Genomic DNA, 8,001 nt, shown 5'->3' on the forward strand with positions numbered 1-8,001 from the left:
CGGCCACGCCCTGGCCTCTCCCCACAGCCTGGGGTGAGAAGGGCCCACCCCTGAGCCACTTTGAGAAAAGCTTTTTGTAACTGCAACATTTCTTTTCAATACAGTTAGTCAGTCAGTCCCAATCTCAGCTGGGAGCACCCTGGCCCAGGCACACCCCAGGATGCAGGGCCTCGCCCCACCTGGGTCGAAGAGCCTGGCCACCCAGACATCTGGCAATGCCACCAGGCAGGAGGTTTAGCTGCCCCATGGCTTACTTCTCCGCCAACTTCCCGCTCCACCTTGCCCGTCATCACTGACCCCCCCAGCCCTCCCCGCTTCCCAGGGTAGAGGACAAAAGGGGAATTCCCCCATTTTCCATGAAAGAAGTCTTGGAGCAACCACGACAACCTAAGGCCACACAGAACTGGAGGGAGGGCAGTATTCCCCCCATGCCATGGGGCCAGGGGCACTTTCCCACAAGCCTCAGCCCCCGCGGGAAGCAGCCGTGAGGCCAGAGGGCTGGGGAAGGCTGTCAGGGGAGGTAGTAGGCTCTCAGAGTGTAAATTCCCTCTCTCCTGGTGGGACATTCTGTGTGGCTGCCGAGGTGAAGGAAGCATGGCCCTGGGTTGCCCTTGGCCTGACCACCCTGCTGTGGGATGGCAGGTCAGTGGCTGGCCCTGTCATCGCCCGTCTGGCCCTGCTACTCCCCCGTGGGCCGGGTGGGTCAATGACGTCCGCCTGCCTGCATGCCCCCCTTCGCAGCCAGCTGCCAGCCCTGGGATCTCCTGACCTGGAAGGCGAACACAAGCCGCTGTGGACAGGCAAACACGGACACTGTTTGTCCAGGGATTGGGGCGCCAGTTTGGAGGGAACTCGGAGACCGCACATTCTGCCACCTCCCAGCGCTTTTCCAAAACAGCCTGGTCTTGGCTGGGCCTGGCTGCCCAGGGCTGCAGGGGGCTGGGAGCCAGGGACAGGGCAGGAAGAAGTGGGGCCCTGGGGCCAGTAGGGTGAGGTGACCAGAGGAGGACAGAGACAGCACTCTGGCAGCTCGATTCAGCTTGATGTGCTTTGGAGGGTTCTGGGTGGGAGTGGGGTGGAAGGCGAGGGAGGGGAGAGACTGTGTGTCTGTGTTGGGGTGAAGTGAACTCACTTGGCCTGGGCGCCCTCGGGAACAGCTTCATTTCTGGGAGAGCTCTGGGCACTGAGCACAGCTTAGACCCAATGGTGGGTGCAGCAGGCTGGGCTTCAGCTTGGCTTCGCAGCTCCCACCCAACTGCTTGTTCCCGGGAAGAGGTTGGTCTGGCTCAGGGTTTGTCCTGCCATAGCTGTGCCTGCTCGGCTTCCCAGGAGACCCCATTCCAGCCCACGGAGCCTTGGGCCCTCCCTGCCAAGAGGACCCTCACTCTCTTCCCCAAGCCCTGGTGTCCCCGCTGCCTCCAACTGGTTCCCCCTCCCACATAGCAGGTGAGTGACAGGGGATCCCATATGGGCTTCCATGAAGCAGGACGCTCGGCCCACTGCCCGCTGGGGGAGCTGGGTCTGCCCTGGAGGCCATTTGAGGCATGGGGCAGGCGGATTGGAGGTTCCTTGCTGGCAGGAGCCACGTGGCCCAGGTGCTGGCCTACCTGGGGATGCATTCTCTCTGGGAGAGAATATGGGTGTCTGAGAGGCAGGGGTGCTTGAGAAGTGGTTGCTTGGATATACACCCTACCCCTTCCTGGTTGGTCCACACCCACGGAGGCCATCTTGCCTTGCCTGGCGTAGACCTAACGTACTGGCATGGCTTTCCGTCACACAAATTCTTCCCTGGGACTCTCTGAGCCCACAACAGCAGAGGCCCTCAGGCAGCCTCTGTGAGGACTCTGATTGGCCCAATTTGTTTTTTGTTTGTTTGTTTGTTTTTGTTTTGTTTTGGTACCTGGGATTGAACCCAGGGCACTTAACAACTGTGCCACATCCCCAGCCCTTTTAAAAACATTTTATTTAGATACAGGGTCTCACTGAGTTGCTAAGGGCTTCATTAAATTGCTGAGGCTGGCTTTGAACTCTTGAACCTCCTGCCTCAACCTCTGATCTTCCTGGATTACAGGTGTGCACCACCAGGCCTGGCTGATGGGCCCACTTTGAAGTCCATGCCTGCCCTGGCCAGAAAGATGATCTCCTCTGATTAGTCACCATGGTGTGGGATTGGCAATCCAAGGTAGAGGGGAAGGTGGTGGGGGGGGACAGCTGGGGTTGAAAGTACTCCAGGGTACAGCTAAGGCTGCAGCGGGGCAGAGCCAGCACCGGGGCAGGGGTGGGTGGGGGAGCCCAGGCTGCTGAAGTCACGTGCTGGGGTGCAGCAGAGACCAGGCACCCAGTGACATCTTAAGATGGAGACGCTCTTAGTGAATTCCCTGCTGCTTCACGTGAGGTTGTTTGAGTTGTTCTGATGACAGCTGCTTCTCCTTCTAAACAAACCCTGCTGCGCATCCCAGGGCTGCAGGACTGTGTGTGTGCGCACGTGTGGGCGCGTGTGCGCACGTGTGGGCGCGTGTGCAGGTGATTTTCATTTTGACATATTATTGATTTACAACAGAAAAGCCTAGTACACGAAAGGTCCTGTGTACCCTTCACCTAGTCTCCCTCAATGACTCCATGCACACTCAGAGTACAATATCACATGGGGATTCATGGAACCACCACAATTCCAAAACCTCCCCCTCTTCTCAGTTGGCTCTCAGTAGCTACTAACCTGGTTTCCATATAGATAATTTTTTTCTTCTCGAAAAGGTCATATTAATGAATCACACTGTGTGCAATGATTTGACTTTATTTTTTCCTTCACAGCATGATGGAATAATGCCTTTAAGAGCCAACCAAGGCATCCATTGCATCTTTTCCGGTCTCTTTTGGTTGCTCAGTAGTATTGCACAGTGTACATGTACTCCAGTTTGTCTCACCATTCACTCACTGGGAGACTATTGGGTTGTTTACAGTTTGCCTATTACACATAGAACTGCAATGGGCATTTGTGAATGGGATATTTTGTGGGCTTTTTTTTTTTTTAAGTTTTATTTCACTGGGATAAATGTCCAAAAGTGTAAGTGCTGAGTCATATGGAAGTGGAATGTTCAATTTTATAAGAAACTATCAAACTGTTTTCCAAAGTGGCTTTGCTCTTTTCCATTCCCACCAGCAATGTATGAGAGACCTAGTTTCTCCACATCTTCACCAGCGTTTGGCATTACAACTATTTTAGTTTTAGTTATTCTGATGATTTTATTGTGGTATTTCGTTATGGTTTTAATTTGCTTTTCCCTAATGGCTAGTGAGGTCAAACCTACTTTCATGAACTTATGTGATATCTGTAAATCATCTTGGGTGATATGTTAAACAAATTTTGTTACCATGACAAAATACCTGAGATAGCTAACTTAAAAGGAGGAAAGGTTAATTTTGGCTCATGGTTTCAGCCTAGGGTCTTGTTGCTTTGGGCCTGTGGTGGCACAGTACATGATGGCAGAAGCATGTGGTGGAGGAGATTATGTTTACCTCATGGCAGCTGGAAGGCAAAGAAAAAGAAAGAAGAGTGGCCAGGGTCCCAATATCTTCTTCAAGGATACAGCCCCAGTGACTTAACCACCTTCCACTAGGCTCCACCTTCTAAAGGTTACACCTCCTTCTAGTGACACCACAGCCTGAGGACCAAACCTTTAATACATGAATCTTTGGGGCATTCAACATCCAAACTGTGGTGGGTGGCAAAAAGTGTTTACTCATTTACTAATTCATTTTTTTTTCTTCTGCTAAATATTGGGATTTTAAAAAATATTCTAGAAACTAGTATTTTGTTGTATGTGAGGCTTGCAAATGCTTTTTTCCCATTCTGTAATTTGAATACTCATCCTGTTAACTGGATATTTTGGAAAGCAAAGTTTGAAAGTTTTTATCAGGTCCTAGTTATCAATTTTCTTTTTATTGATTGATCTTTTAATGTGAAGTCTGAAACCTTTGCCTAGCCCTAGCTCTTGAAAATTTTCTATTTTTTTCCTAAAAGTTCTGTAGTTTAATATTTTACAGTTAAGTCTGTGATCCACTTTGTGTTAATTTTTAAAAGATGTAAGACTTATGTTGAAGTTCTTTCTTGGTTTTTATTTTCAATCTGTGGATATCAGACTATTCCAGCATCATTTGTTGAAAAGGCTACTTGTCCTCTATCAAACTGATTTTGAATTTTCTTTCTTTGTTTGTTTTTTATTTTATTTTTTGGTACTAGAGACTGAACCCAGGATTGCATAACCACTCAATTACATCCCTTTTTATTTTTGACACAGGATCTCACTAACTGGCTTAGAGTCTTTCTAAGTTGCTGAGACTGGTCTTGAATTTGTAATCCTCCTGCCTTATCCTTCTGTATCCTCCTGGGTCACTGAGGTTACAAATGTGTGCCACTGCACCTGGATGCATCATTGTTAAAAACCAGCTGGGTATTTTTTCATGGATTTATTTCTGGAATCTCTTCTTTTCTTGGATCTACATGTCTATGCATTTGCTAATATCACATTGTCTTGATTTTGTTTCTTTATTTTTTAATGTATTTTTTAGGTGTAGATGGACACAACACAATGCCTTTATTTTTATGTGGTGCTGAGGATTGAACCCGGGTCCCGTCCGTGCTAGGCGAGTGCTCCACTGCTGAGCCACAATCCCAGCCCCGATTTTGTTTCTTTTTAGTAAGCCTTAAGATCAAGTAGTGTGAGTCTTCCTACTTCATTCTTCCTTTAAAAAATTATTTTAGCCATGCTAGAGCCTGTTCCTTTCCATTTAAATTTTGTAATAAGCTTGCATATGTGAACAAAAACCTTGCTGGAATTTATATAGTACTTTTATCAAACCTTTAAATCAATTTGGGGAGAATTGATGTTATCAGTATGTTGACGTCCATGGACATGGTATGCCATTCTATTTATCAAGATCTTCATTGATTTCTGTAATCAGCATTTAGCATCTTTCAACATACAGATAATACACATGTTTTCAATATATATATATATATATATGTGTGTGTGTGTGTGTGTGTGTGTGTGTGTGTGTGTTTAATTTCCCTTGCAGTGATTATAAGTGCTCAGTGTGTGTTTTTTTTAAATTAATAGACTATTTTAAAGAGCTGTTTCAGGCTTACAGAAAAACTGAGCTGAGTTCTCATGTGCTACTCTCCTCACATTGTCCTATTTTTAATATATTGCACTAGTGAGGTTTTATATTTTTAATTTCAGTTTCCATATGTTCATTGTTAGTATATAGAAGTGCAATTGATTTCTGTGTGTTGATCTTTCAAACTTGGTGGAGTGTTTTAGAATGACTGTTTTTGTTTGTATGAGATCCCTTGGTATTTTCTACACAGAATTATATGTGTATGTCATCTGCAAATGTCGATTTTTCTTTCTTTGCCCCAATCTATACTCCTTTTCTTTCTTTTCTATTACAGTTGCTAAAACTTAAATATTATATTAAATAAGGGTGGGAGTATGAACATCCTTACCTTGTTCCCAAGCTTAGAGAAAAGCATTCAGGCTTTTCATCATTAAGTATGCTGGTCCCTATATTTTATAGATTTTTTTTTTTTATCAAATTGAGATAGTTCATCTTTATTCCTAACTTGTAGAGTTCCTCTCTATTCCTAACTTAAATCACAAATGAGTGGTGGATTTTTGTAAAATGATTTTTATGTGTCAAGAGATATAATCAGGCTAGACAGAGAGCTGGGCCAGCCCCACAGCAGGGCTAGAGCTCCTGTGTGAGCAGGGTTACTGGATGGAAGGTCGTCGCACTGGGGAGCTGGGCAAGATCCAGGTGGGCCTCCAGTTTACACAGCAAATGCTCGATGCCGCATATGGGCTGAGTAAATGCCCAAGTTCTTAAGGTGCATCCCTGGGTATGCCCTGTCTCCTGCATCCTGCACTCCCCTATTCCTCATCATGCCAGGCTCTCGCCCATTCGGTCACTTCCCCGCAGTTCTACTCCGATGTCACATTTGAGATGCTGCCGCTCCAGGCCACAACAGGCTTTGTAGCCTTTCTGTGTCTACCACCCCGAACGTCAGTTCTACTTAATCTTACTTGTTTGTCTTCCCACGGGAACATAAACTCTCTGAGAGCAGCGACTTTAAATAAAACTGTCTGATTTTATTGCGACGTTCTACGCTGTAACAGTGCCTCCCCAACACAGAGATAATTTTTAATGGCTGAGCACATTAATGCAGGAGCCCAACTTTCTAGGTGAAAGAAGCCAGGATGAAGGCAATGGGTAGAAACGCACATGGCACTTCTGCAAAGCCGAAAGAATGCACGTGGAGGGAGAGGAGATGATTCCAAATAAGGGTTCCAGGGAGATCCCGGGTTCTAGGTCTCAAATTCTGCCTGACTGGGCTCTGGTGAACTGTCAGTATAGTGTAGCAACCTTCAGCCCAGGTGAGCGCAAGCGGAGGCCACAGGGAGACCTGTGAAATGGGCCTACAGCTGCACCAGACCTTTGAGGCAGCCATTCTTACTCAGCTGCGCCCACGATCCCAGATTGACATCTATGTGCAGGTGCTGCAGGCTGATGGTGGACCCTACCCAGCTTGGGTGAATGCAGCCACGCTGGCCGTTGGATGCTGGGATACCCATGCGGGACTTTGCGCGTGTTCAGCTAGTTTTGTAGAAGGCACAGCCTTGGCAGACCTCAGCCATGTGGAGGAAGCAGCTGGTGGTCCCCACCCAACTAGCCCTGGCCCTGCTGCCAGCTTCAGGCCAGATTGCGCTGCTTGAAATGGATGCCCGGCTGCTTTAGGGCCACTGGGAGCAGGTGCTAGAGGCCGCTGGCCAAGCCTCTAGAGGTGTGCACACCTTGTTGGACCATGTGCGCGAGGCATCTATCTTCCTGGGGGACTGAGCACCCAGCCACCTATGTCCAGAATAAAGTCCTGCTCCTCTGCTCAACAACAACAACAACAACAAAATGTTGCTTTAAGCAATTAGTTTCAAGTGGCCCATACCTCTAGTCCCAGTCACTCAGGAGGCTAAGGCAGGAGGACCCTTTGAGCCCAGGAGTTGGAGGCCAGCCTGGGCAACATTAGATATCTGAAAACTTAGATGGTACTGAACTACAAATACTCTTTTGCCTCATACCTGAGACAAAAGAAGAAAGGAGAGGAAAGGAAGACAAACAGGAATCGTTTTCAGAGTGCTTCTATGCACAGGTTCGCCTGCGTGACCTCCTTATTATTGTGGAAGGAGTCGTGCGCAAGCATTCAGAACCTACAGATGAGTGAATGCAGGTCACAGAATGACAACAAGCTAACCTGAGAAGACATGGCCGGCCCAGAGCCTGTTGGCAACAAGTGGAAACGGGGCCCTCGGACATGGGCTCTGCTCAGGGTATCCACTGGTTCCAGAGACTCAGAGGTTGAGGTGGCAGATGAAGGCACAGAGGAAGATGGACCAGCGGTGGTCCAAAAAAATTAAAAAATGGAGAGCCCCAGCCAGGAACAGGCTGAGAGGTCTCCTGATATGCTCCCTGCCAGGAGGGATGTCCATAGCCCCCCAGGAGGCTACATGCCCCAGAGCTGGTGGGACTGGGGCCACGTTCAGGCAGAGAATGAAAGCAAGTGCCTGCATGGCCGCCCCCCCCCCTTGGTACACTGGAGCCCACGGAATGATGTGGAATGGTGTGGAATTGTCTCAGGTGACTTTAGTGATTGTTCACCTGCCTGACGCCAGAGGCTTTACGCAGCACTGCTGATAACAGCGGGGTTGTGACTAGCGTGGCTGCTTCTTGTCACTCATATAAGAGACCAAATCCAGGAGGTCTTCCTACACCTATGTGTGATAGCCATAGAGCTGTTGGCAGGAACTGGATGACACACTGCTGTGGAAACGCGGCCCTCCCAGGACCCGACGGTGCGACTTGTTCTCCACAGGTAGAAGAATGAGACTAGAACCTTATCTCTCACCCTGCCCCAAAATCAACTCAAAATGGACCACAGAACCTAGGATT

The 8,001-nt window shown here is 48.1% G+C and overlaps 1 pseudogene across 1 annotated transcript; it reads left to right on the forward strand.

The window, feature by feature from the left end:
* Positions 1–6,307: 6,307 nt before the first annotated feature.
* On the forward strand, positions 6,308–6,897 carry LOC308632784 (exosome complex component RRP41-like; annotated as a pseudogene). The gene has a single exon. The product of its transcript is annotated as an exosome complex component RRP41-like (transcript).
* The last annotated feature ends 1,104 nt before the right edge of the window (positions 6,898–8,001 follow it).

The sequence above is a fragment of the Spermophilus citellus genome (genome assembly GCF_964194105.1).
Source record: "Spermophilus citellus genome assembly, chromosome: 13".
Lineage (NCBI taxonomy): Eukaryota > Metazoa > Chordata > Mammalia > Rodentia > Sciuridae > Spermophilus > Spermophilus citellus.